Raw genomic sequence first — 12081 nt, forward strand, 5'->3', positions numbered from 1 at the left:
CTTGATCGTACTTCTCTGTACATTTTTGGTATGGCCTGCCTAGTGAAGTGGAATCTCGAGGGGATTTGGTACCGGGGACACAATACCTCCATCAACCCTCTAAATCCCACTCCACTGATGGCGGACACCGGGCGCACGTCTAACACCAACATTGCAGTTACAGCCGCAGTTATACGCTTTGCAATAGGGTGACTACTATCGTATTTGGTGGTCATGGCAAACGACTGTTGGACGGTCAATTGTTTGGTGAAAGACTTAGCGGTCTTACGACTTCCCCTCTGGGAAGATGACCGACTAACAGCAGCAACAGCAGCAGTGGCAGTAGTAGGCGTACCGCTGCAGGATTCCTCGGATGAATCCCGTATTGAGGAGGACTCAGTCTGGCTGCTGACTTGGGCTGCAGGACTGAATCTGATGGAGATTGTGGAGGAAGTTGACGAGGAGGGTGTTGCTGGTGTGTATCCAACTGGACCACGGGATTTAGGTGTCCCTGTACCGATGAGGGTCCTAGCCCCAGTTCCTGAACTAACCACTGAACTATGAAGGTGTTAGATCTAAAATTCTGACCCAAGTCTGCCTGTGGTGTCAAGTATATCTGGAAGCGCTTCAATCAGCTGGAGAGAATTGACACAGACCAAGTTCTGTATACAAGGAATATTCTCTAGTTTATTGATACAAAGATACAGGTTTTTATAGGCTACTGAATAAATGAATCCTACGTCATATGCATACAATAGTTTATACCACTAGTTTATGAGAAGCGCTACTGATTAACTTTCTCACGTATTCTTGAGGTGTTTACTTTTCTCCCCCTTCTAAGGACAGATGAGCCTATTATTTCTTATCTCAAGGGGAGTTGGAGATATGCTATGTGTAACACCATGGATACAGCTCCCATACTACCAGCTGGATATGAAGCTCATTATTGTTTTCATAACTGGTTACATTCTTCAGGTGTTCTCTATTAGTTCAACTTCAAGGCCATAGGCTCACATATTGCAAAACTGCAAGTTAACAGAAAAATGAATAATCTCTTCTAGCAAATAATATTTCTATGCAAGTTACAAAAAAATGGCTGAACAAAGGCCTTATGAGGCCTTAACAAAAAATCATATTTAACATTTCCCATCTTTTATTCAATTTTCGACCCTTTCTCCTCCTACCTACCTAATCCTATCTATAGAACCACATTCTTAATAAGCAGGTACTTATACACATGTAGGAGGCCACATGCATAGAGTTGGTCCCCTTAGGAATCTGTCAACTCATCCCCCACTAATAAGCCTGTGATCCTCCCTGTCCTAACTTGATTTATGAGGAGATGCATTTTGGCAAATGTCCATGTCTAGAAAAGATGGTTTCTTAGAAGATGGTTTCTTAAAAGATGGTTTCTTAGTAGGTAGTTAATGAGTCTATAGTAGTTCTGCAGGCCTTGCATGTCCTTTGTTCAATCTTTAGTAGTTTCTTGTTGCAAACTCTGCAGTTCTTTGGCTTTGCTAGTCCAAATAATTCATGACACTCATAGTCTGGTCAGGTTTCAGAAGTAATTTCTGTGATCATCAGAGGTTCGGGATTTTCAGTGGTTCCCTTTTTGGAGAGACAACAATCAAGTGTCAGTAACTTCTTAATCAGCCATATATTTAGTTTCATTATCACCTATACGATCAACAGGATTGCAAAACCATTTGCTACTAATGCCAATATTTCCAATATCCAACATGAATCATTACTGACAACTTTACCAATGAGGTTATGCATCTGCACAAAGACATTTTCAGAGTTTACTCTACTATGAGTGCAAATTGTTGAGCACTCCTTCCCATATGTTTCTCACAGTGGCATAGGCAATATGTCACTTAACTGTCTGTTTCATACTGGGTTAGGGAGGCCTTAATCCCTACTTCAGTCACAATTATTCTGGCAAGACATATCAATACAATGAGACAGTCATTTCTATTTATCAGAACAAGACTCCCCTGATTTGAAGACTTTGCAGTGTTATGCGTGAATCCAGGTGTCTCTTTCCTGTACTTTCACTGCCATGGGAGTCGTCAACAGGACTTGATAAGGACCCTTGTATCTGGGTTCAAGACTTCTCCTGATGTGCTTTCTCACGACCACCCAGCCCCCCAGGGTGCAGTTTATGGGTACCTGTATCAAAATTAGGGTTTGCAATGGAGGAGAATATTTGACCATGTATTTCAGTTAGTTGTTTCTATAATAAGGCAACATAATTCAACAAATCACTATATAAATGGTGTAGTTGCTATGGAAAATAACAGCCTGTTCTGTTTGCTGTGCCAAACAATATCTCATATGGTGTTAAACCTGTGTCTTTCCTAGCAGTATTTTTTACTGAGTGCAGGTAAACATGAGATCCATGGCAGACCTGTTTCAGCCATTATTTTCTGCATTTTCAATTTCAGTGTACCATTAAGGCGCTCCATACATCCTGAACTTTGGGATCTGTAGGGGGTGTAATAGTTTCTGGAATCCTTGCCCCGTAAAGTGTATCCCTCTGTCACTTACAATGACCTCTGGTACACCATATCATCAGATTACCTCATTCGCAATTTTCTTGGCTAATGCTTTAGCATTTGCTTTTCTATACAGCCATGTCTCCAGCCAGTGACTAAAGAAGTTGACACAGACAAGCACATTCTCAAAGCCCGAGCATTTGGGAAGTTATAAAGTCTATCTGTATCCTCTTATAGGGATATTATGTCTGGGGTGTGCTTTTCCATAGGACAGACTTACTCGGGTTACTTTGTGCACAGACTAGGCATTCTGCCACTAACGACTGTGCTGCTTGGGCGAACCCTGGTACTATCCATAAGCTGCTAGTGAGTACAACCATAGCATCTTTTCCCAGATGCACTTTCTCGTGTGCTATATTGGCCATAATGGGATAAACTACTTTTGGCAGACACAAACGCTGACCTTTACACCACTCCTTGCACTTCTAGTGCTCCATGTATTGCCCAAGTCTTTTTCTTATTTTCTGTTGCTTGTCTTTCCATAAGTTGGAGTGTGCTCTGGTCAAACAGGGGTCAGGGGGTCACCATGTAAATAGACTCCCCTTGGGGTACTGGGGCTATGGCGGCTTCTCGTGCGGCCTGGTCTATTTCACTTAGCTTCGGGGGTAGTATCTCTGTGTGTGTCTTCACCTTCATCACTGTTTGGAGGACAGCTGGAATGCAGTGAACAGTGCCCTGGTATGTTCATCATATTGACTGGTTTGCTTGCTGAACCCATAAGGTCCCTACTTTTCCATACAGGGCCATAATCATGCGCAATTACAAATGCATAACTTGAATCAGTGTAAATATTTACTCTTTGTCCTTTTTCATATATGCATGCAAGTGTCAGGGCCTTTAGTTCAGCTTCTTGTGCTGACATGTGACTCGGTAGAGTCTGTTGAATCACTATTTCTGTGTGTGTGGTTACAGCACACCCTGTATACGGGACAGGATCTATGTGATAGTGTGAACCATCTACAAAAAGAGTGATGTCTGCATCTGGTAATGGTTTATCTTTAATGTGAGATAAAACCAAAGATTCTTGTTTCATTAGTTCTATGCAATCATGTTCAGAAAAATTTTGTTTGCATTTTTTTTTTCTTTCTTTCTGTTCAAGCTGGAATGGAATTCCCCCAAATCCCTAGGGTAACCCCAATATATACAGGTACTTCTCCCATCTTTTGAAACTTGCTGCAATAAGGCAGCAGGATTCAACATTGTGCACTGCTTAAGTGTAACGTTACTGGGAGTAAGCAGTGCTACTTCATTAGGATAGGCTTCAGTAAGGAGCATGTGGAATCCAAGGAAAAGGTTCTTGGTTTCTGAGTTCCACAAAGTTTACACTCATTAGATGGAGTGTACAGTACAACGGTTAAGACAGATGTGGTAACTTTAATTCTTCTGGAAGAGAAACACTTAGCTTAAATAACCTGTTAATAAGCCACATCATCAGTTCTATTAGTGTATATAATAATGTGTTGGGCCACAATACTCACAAACACATTCCTGCATTGGGTATAAACCCCTGTAGTCATGGGTTGCTCTTTTCTTTATTTGGTTGGGTTAAACTTTCATATTAGAATTTTCTAATTATGTATAATGATCTATACATTACTATGGGCCTGAGTCTGGTTCTTCCAAACTTGAGTTTCCTTTCTAGTCTAGTACACATCTACAGCGCACAGCAAAGGAAAATAACGTGCAATCTATATTCCTCCTGCTAATATCAATGAACTCCCCTCTCTGATCTCCCTTGGACCTTTAAAAAACGTAAAATACAGTTTACTCAGATTCCCCTTGTCTGAAGGTCTTAACATATATCTGTGAACATGAGAGGCTCTGGGGCCTCTTGTGCTTCCTTTTTTTTTTTTTTTGTCTTCTAATAAAAAAGGAAAGGGAGGAAGAAAATACACAGTGCGCTCGGCAAGTGTTATATGTCACTCATTTCACAATAGGAGGGAATGTCCTTTGTGCTGTATATCTTCATACTTAGTAAATCTGGCCGGTAACAAATGTTTTGCTTGTGCTTGGTTTCTGTCACAACGTACGATACCGTTAAGGTAACTGGGTGTCCTAGCACAATATCTATACTCTTTTCAAGCACTAAAGCAGAGTAGTATGCAAGTGACCTTAGCTTGCGACCATGTATTTGTGTCAGTACTCCTTGTACATGTGCACTGACTTCATAACAAAATAATGTGAAAGGCTTGTCATAATCTGGCAAAGCCAGTGCTGGCGCTGAAGTTATTTCAGCTTAAAATTGGTTAAACATTTGGTTCTGCTCAGAGGAGAGTATAAATGGCTTGCTATGATCCAGAAGTGCTAATGCAGGAGCACATACAATTGCTCTTAAAGTCTTAAATCTTTTTCATTTCTGTAAAAATATAGAATTCCCATCAATGCATTACCATACCCACAATAAAAAGAATTATTTACAGTATATGACAATTATAGCACAGTAAATAAGGGCAGTAAATGTCTTTACAAACACTGATTTACTCAAAACTGTAATGAGGATACAAATAAAAACCTTTTGCTTTCTGCACATACAGAAAAACCACCTAGTTCATGCATTTGCTATGCGAATAGCACATAAACTCTAATATCTCTTTCCAAAACAAGGTAATCATTACTCAGAAGAGTTTACGTTATTTAAATCCTTCATTAGTTTATACTTATGTTTGTTGTGGTGCAAAGATGGTGCATTGGAAGTTAAATCAATGCAATCTGGATTGCCTAATGGGTCTTTGCAGCTGGAGACCTGTGAATAAAAAAACTTTTGCATAGAGATTAACATTTATTTACTAGGAATTACTGTAACTGTAACATGCGTGTATACTGTTATCAGGTAACCAGTGAACAGCTGCTGAAAGCTTAACTGTGACGCTATGCGTTCCATGCCTTGATTTCCTCAAAGGGGCAGTCCCTAATTTCACAAATAGAGAATGTCAAAGTGACGAGACCTGGGCGAGTGTTCAAAGCCACTCCTTTCTTATCATCTCTTAGTACAGCCCTTTTAAATGACACTAATTAAATTTCCGGGTTTAGAAACATTCAATCTGGAATCTTGGTTCCAAGTATTCAACCATTTTAAAAGCAGCACTGTCTCATAAATCAGAGTACTCTCGTTAGACACAATACATTGTGTCTGTAAATCATTCAACATTTTCTCAACAAAATCTCTCTCCCGTGACCAAATATTCACACATATTTCTAGATTCTGTGATTTTCGTGTTCAAAGTAAAAATATATTCACTTAAGTCTCGCTCACAGACGACATTTTATCTCGTAACATTTCTTTAAAGGCATAACAAACCCTCCTGATTTCTGAGAACATTCATCAGCGCCATTTTAACACAGATAAAAACAGATTTTAATGTCTGCATGTAAGCTCACTCCCACAATTCTCAACTTCATTAAAGAGAAAGCTATTTTTCTCAACTTCAAAAACAAAATTACTTTGTTTAAATACAGAAACGGCTTGTTGGATCCCAGCCAACTTTGTTCTGACACTAGTAATTATAGTGATAATGTACATTATTTACAATCTTGTCCGTGCAATCGGACCAAACATTTTAAAACTTCTTTTGTATCTTTTTAAAAGCTTATCATTAAGCAATGAATGTACAACTTTTTCAACCTTGAAACATGTCTCTTGTAAAAAACGGACAAGACAGACAAACATTGTGATTTAAAGTAAATCAAACATCTCCCTTATAGAGCACTAAGACAGAGAACAAACAATGTGAATTATCACGGATCTCTCTCACACGCAGTAAGACGGAGACAAAACTCACATACAGAGAAAGAAAACTTAACTGACATCTTCCAGCCTACTGCTGTGGAACTACAAGTCCCAGCATTACACTAAATACAAGTTAGCTTCAACATGTTATCATCAATCAGCACTCCGGACACATTTTTTTCAATTTTTCATACATTGTCAAAAAACAAAAAACAGTGTGCTTCTTATCTCAACACACTGAAATCATTTACACAGAATAAGGGAGGGGCACATTTCACTTATTCAGCTGCACAGGATCAAACATACATTTATAATATACAACCTACTTGATTCATTATTCAGCTTCCGATGCATTTAGCATATCCACATATATTTCGACTTTTCAGATCTCTTAACTTTCCTGTGCCACCTCAAACAATCTCTTGGGGTTTGATCTCAATACCCCTTTGTTCTTGTCACATTACCACTTGCAACACCTTTGTTTCTCCATCCACACATATCTTTGGCTATCCCCGCTTTCTTGAAAAATTCCCTGCAGACCTTCTACTCCCCCATTTCCTTAAGTCTTTGTGCATCATATCTATGAGGGAGCTGCTGTCATTTGTTTACTATCTATATTACTCGTATTGACAGTATTCTGTTGAGTCCAAATCGGGACTCTTATCTAGTTTCTGTGGGTTGTCCTTGCACTGGACGTCCCGTTCTGTGGACTCCTTGTACTGGATGTCCGTGCTAAATAGCTTCTTTGACAGTATCTGGGACGAAGGTCTTTTGGAAATCTCTCTTACACAATTTGGGCAGATTACAGAATCTCCCTTCTTTGATATACCTCTGGGGATGGTGTCTAAAATGTTCACTCAATGTTCAAAACAATAACTCTCTAAATCCCTCTATTCCATTACATGCTTCTTTGATCAATGTCTTATGTGACTTTTATGCTTTATACATCATACATAGGTACAAACACATGCACTCAAAATTCAATCATCTTTCAAAAATCTAATCAACAATACAATTACAGTAAACAAATTGGGTTAATACTGTATTATATTAATCAGATGATACTTGAGACTCACAAATTCGCGTGTCAGGTGCCTCAGACAGACATGAGGTGACCCAGACTAGGAAGACCAACGAGTAGAAATCTACTGACCGCGGATGTTGGGGTTCAATGTGCTGGGAAACCTCCGTTGTCTGTCTTGTAGCCTGCTGGACAGCGAATCTCTGTGGCGACCTCCAAGTTGTTAGATCTAAAATTCTGACCCAAGTCTGCCTGTGGTGTCAAGTATATCTGGAAGCGCTTCAATCAGCTGGAGAGAATTGACACAGACCAAGTTCTGTATACAAGGAATATTCTCTAGTTTATTGATACAAAGATACAGGTTTTTATAGGCTACTGAATAAATGAATCCTACGTCATATGCATACAATAGTTTATACCACTAGTTTATGAGAAGCGCTACTGATTAACTTTCTCACGTATTCTTGAGGTGTTTACTTTTCTCCCCCTTCTAAGGACAGATGAGCCTATTATTTCTTATCTCAAGGGGAGTTGGAGATATGCTATGTGTAACACCATGGATACAGCTCCCATACTACCAGCTGGATATGAAGCTCATTATTGTTTTCATAACTGGTTACATTCTTCAGGTGTTCTCTATTAGTTCAACTTCAAGGCCATAGGCTCACATATTGCAAAACTGCAAGTTAACAGAAAAATGAATAATCTCTTCTAGCAAATAATATTTCTATGCAAGTTACAAAAAAATGGCTGAACAAAGGCCTTATGAGGCCTTAACAAAAAATCATATTTAACAAAGGTTATTCAGGTGACGTATAAGGGAGGATGTTCCTAGGTGGGCAAGATCCTTACCCCTGCTTATTTGAGCTTTACATAAGCTACATATTGCCATACATTGGTTGTCTGGATTTGGATAAAAATAACTCCAGACCGAAGAGGTGCATTTTTTGGTCTTCTGACCAGGCATGACGATGGGCTTTTTCATCCCATGGACATCAGCTGTTTCCCCCCCTGGTGCCTCATTTACAATAACCACATCACCATCCTCATCATCAAGTTCCTCCACAGCGCCAGCTACATCATCAATAGCCTCCTCCCGAGCCACCTCTTCCCGTACAGTGATGGGAAGTACAGTGATGGGAAGGTCAGGCTTGACAACCACCAACACGCTTGGACTCGCCTTGGGGATTTGTGATAATTTCTCTTTAGAAGGCAGAGTTGTTTGCTGTTTTGTTGCTGACAGCATAACTCTCTTCAATTTTTTGTAGGGGGGGGGAGGAGGAGGAGGGCTAAGATCCGTGGGTGAAGCTGAACCACTAGTCATGAACACGGGCCAGGGCCTAAGCCGTTCCTTGCCACTCCGTGTCGTAAATGGCATATTGGCAACTTTACGTTTCTCCTCAGATGATTTTAAGTTTCTCTTTTTGCTACTTTTTCTTAACTTGGGCTTTTTGGATTTTACATGCCCGGTACTACGAGATTGGGCATCGGGCTTGGAAGACGACGTTGATGGCATTTCATCGTCTATGTCATGACTAGTGGCAGCAGCTTCAGCATTAGGAGGAAGTGGGTCTTGATCTTTCCCTACTTTATCCTCCAAATTTTTGGTCTCCATTATATGTAGCACAAGATACTGCAGAATGTGTGAACTTGGTAATATTGCAGTACCAATGGACTTATACTGCTGGATTGGTTTTACAAATTTGGTTATGATTATTATATATTTTTTTTTTTTTTAATTTTTTATTTTTTTTTACTTTTTTCTTATTTTTAAAAAACTTGGGAATAGTGGGGAAATAACTATGCCCTTAGAAGCACAGAGCACAGGACACAGCACCACTGGACTGAACAGGACACGGCACAGGATCCAGCAGCACTACGGAACTCAGCAGGACAGAGCACAGGACACAGCACCACTGGACTGATACTGCAGAATGTGTAAACTTTGTAATATTGCAGTACCACTGGACTTTTACTGCTGAATGTGTGAACTTGGTAATATTGCAGTACCAATGGGCTTATACTGCAGGATTGGTTTTGCAAATTTGGTGGTAATTAAAAAATATTAAAGTAGTTTTTGGTATTTTTTAAAAAAACTTTTTTTTATTTTTTTAAACACAGGGGAATATTGGGGAAATAACTATGCCCTTAGAAGCACAGAGCACAGGACACAGCACCACTGGACTGAACAGGACACGGCACAGGACCCAGCAGCACTACGGAACTCAGCAGGACAGAGCACAGGACACAGCACCACTGGACTGATACTGCAGAACACAGCACAGCACAGCACAGCACAGAACTAAACAGCACAGAACTAAACAGCACAGAGGACCACCTAACACACCCTCCCTCTACTCTGATCAATGCCCGAGTGAAGATGGCGGCGACTAGCGGGGAATTTATAGGATCCGAGTATCGCGAGATCCGACAACGGGATTATGAGTCAGAGCCTCAGTTTCACTTTTGAATTTGGCGCCAATACCCGGATCTGTCTCGGATCCGACTCGGATCCGCAACGTTCGGGTGGGCTCGGATTCAGGAAATCCGAGTGCGCTCATCCCTAATTTTGTCCTAATGTGCTTTCATATTTACATGTCACCATGTTTCCATTGGCTAGTACCTTAAAGTCAGATGTCTGTCAAGCAAACTGACCAGTGACAGAATTGCTTTGTGAGGTTTACATCTTTATGACATCAAATGCTTCACATGAAAAATGCAGTTCATTGTCAAAAATCAGCTATATTAGGAGAGTGAGAATTGTGTTTTAGCATCAATTACACACTAAATATGCTGTCATTGTGTATGTTTAATGGATGTCTTTCAGTTTTAAAGATAGACAGACGGATAGATAGATAGAAAGATAGAAAGATAGATAGATAGAAAGATAGATAGATAGAAAGATAGATAGATAGATAGATAGATAGACAGACAGACAGACTGATTTCAACTGGAAGCAGTGCTTACATATTGCTTAATTTTTGGTGGTTATTAAATAGTATGGGTAGGCAAGAAAAGTGCATATATCTTTTATTAGCATAAACTTACCCAAATGCGCTCTTGCATATTTAAGGCATTCAAAGTAATAATATTTCACAGCATTAATACAGTTATGTACTAGACTGGACAATGGTAAGCAGAGCCAGTACTTATATCAACAATGGCCTTATCTGTGTGAAGTTTGTATGTTCTCCCTGTGTTTGCGTGGGTTTCCTCCCACACTCCAAAAAACATACTGTTAGGTTAATTGGCTGCTATCAAAATTGACCCTAGTCTCTCCCTCTCTGTCTGTGTGTGAGTGTGTGTCTATATTAGGGAATTTAGACTGTAAGCTCCAATAGGGTAGGGACTGATGTGAATGGGTTCTCTGTACAGCGCTGCGCTATTAGTGACACTATATAAATAAATGATAATGAGGATGATGATGATATGTGTTTACTATGCCTATACACATAGCCAGCTTTCACACTTGATTGGCAGATTAATGCATCATTATTGCTAAGTTTGATAACAGTTGTCTAATACAGTGACACTGGTAGAGAAAACCACTATAGACATTCACATAAGCAGCTCTCATCATCATCATTTATGGCATAAGACTTCTTTTTTTTTTTTTTTTTTTTTTAAATTCTTTTTTTTTATTGAAGAAATTAAACAGCTTTTACAAACATATCTATTTTGCATTGAACGATGCATTAAAGACATTTATAAATATTGCATATAAAGATACGATTACATGAATTAGACTTGACAGTGCATCAGTATAGAAACAAAGTACCGTTTAGTATACTATAATACACCATTAAGGGATGGGGGAAAGACCAAGAGGGAGAAAGACAGGGAAGGAGGGATAGATCAGAGGGGAGAAAAGGGGGGAGTGGGGGGTAGGAGGGGGGGGTTCACCTATTCCACTGAGAATATAGTGGTGAATCCTTAAATTCGAGCCATTTGAACCATATATGGTAATACTCCCTATATTTGTCTCTTGATGAGTAGAGTATATCGTCCATCATTCTATAGGATTCTAAGCGGGCAAACCACTCTTTGATGGTAGGAATATTCTGCGATCTCCAATGCACCGGAATCACGGCCTTTGCCGCGTTGCTAAGATTTTTAATTGTTGATTTTTTATATTTAGAGATGGATAATTTATTATCATTCAATAACCAGTATTTGGGGCAATTAGGTGGTTCAACGCCCATTATTTCTTTAGAAATTGAAAGGACTGCATCCCAGAAAGTTCTAAGAGCTATGCATTCCCACCATATATGCAACGGAGTACCTGGCGCCGACATACATCGCCAGCACATGTTTGACACCCCAGGAACCATCTTAGCCAACTGGTTGGGGCATCTGTACCACCTAGTCAAAATCTTATATTGTGTCTCCACCACCCGTACACTGACCGAGCTTGACTGAGTGCGTAAGAGGATATTTTTCCAATCTTGCTCAGGTATCGAGCAAGTCAGCTCCCTCTCCCATTCTCGAATGAAGGTGGGTTGTTTATTATAAGCATGTTCAATGAGGATACTGTAAATAAGAGACAAAGTATGGCTAGGGTATAATGCAGTGGTACATAAAGATTCAAACTGAGTAAGTGGCCGCCCCACCGACTCCCGAACCTCCAAGGATCCCAGAAAATGGCGGAGCTGTATATATCGCCAAATCTCCACATTTGGTAGTTCCCATTTAGCTTGGAGAGTGGTGAAGGGTAAGACCCCAGACGCGTCCACCAGCTGGCCGGCCCTGCGGAGCCCTGCCCCAATCCAACATCTAAATATCTGTCTAGTAAGTCC

At 40.0% G+C, this 12081-nt stretch overlaps 2 long non-coding RNA genes across 2 annotated transcripts; both read right to left on the bottom strand.

Annotated features, from left to right (window-relative positions):
- Nucleotides 1–639: 639 nt before the first annotated feature.
- Nucleotides 640–8075, bottom strand: LOC142134228 (uncharacterized). The gene is made up of 2 exons (XR_012687002.1): nt 7341–8075; nt 640–2151 (listed from the first exon to the last, which is right to left on the bottom strand). It is a non-coding gene; the product is annotated as an uncharacterized LOC142134228 (long non-coding RNA).
- LOC142134229 (uncharacterized) lies at nt 3418–6942 on the bottom strand. The gene is made up of 2 exons (XR_012687003.1): nt 6591–6942; nt 3418–5280 (listed from the first exon to the last, which is right to left on the bottom strand). It is a non-coding gene; the product is annotated as an uncharacterized LOC142134229 (long non-coding RNA).
- Nucleotides 8076–12081: the final 4006 nt, after the last annotated feature.

This window comes from Mixophyes fleayi, unplaced genomic scaffold (assembly GCF_038048845.1).
Source record: "Mixophyes fleayi isolate aMixFle1 unplaced genomic scaffold, aMixFle1.hap1 Scaffold_48, whole genome shotgun sequence".
Lineage (NCBI taxonomy): Eukaryota > Metazoa > Chordata > Amphibia > Anura > Limnodynastidae > Mixophyes > Mixophyes fleayi.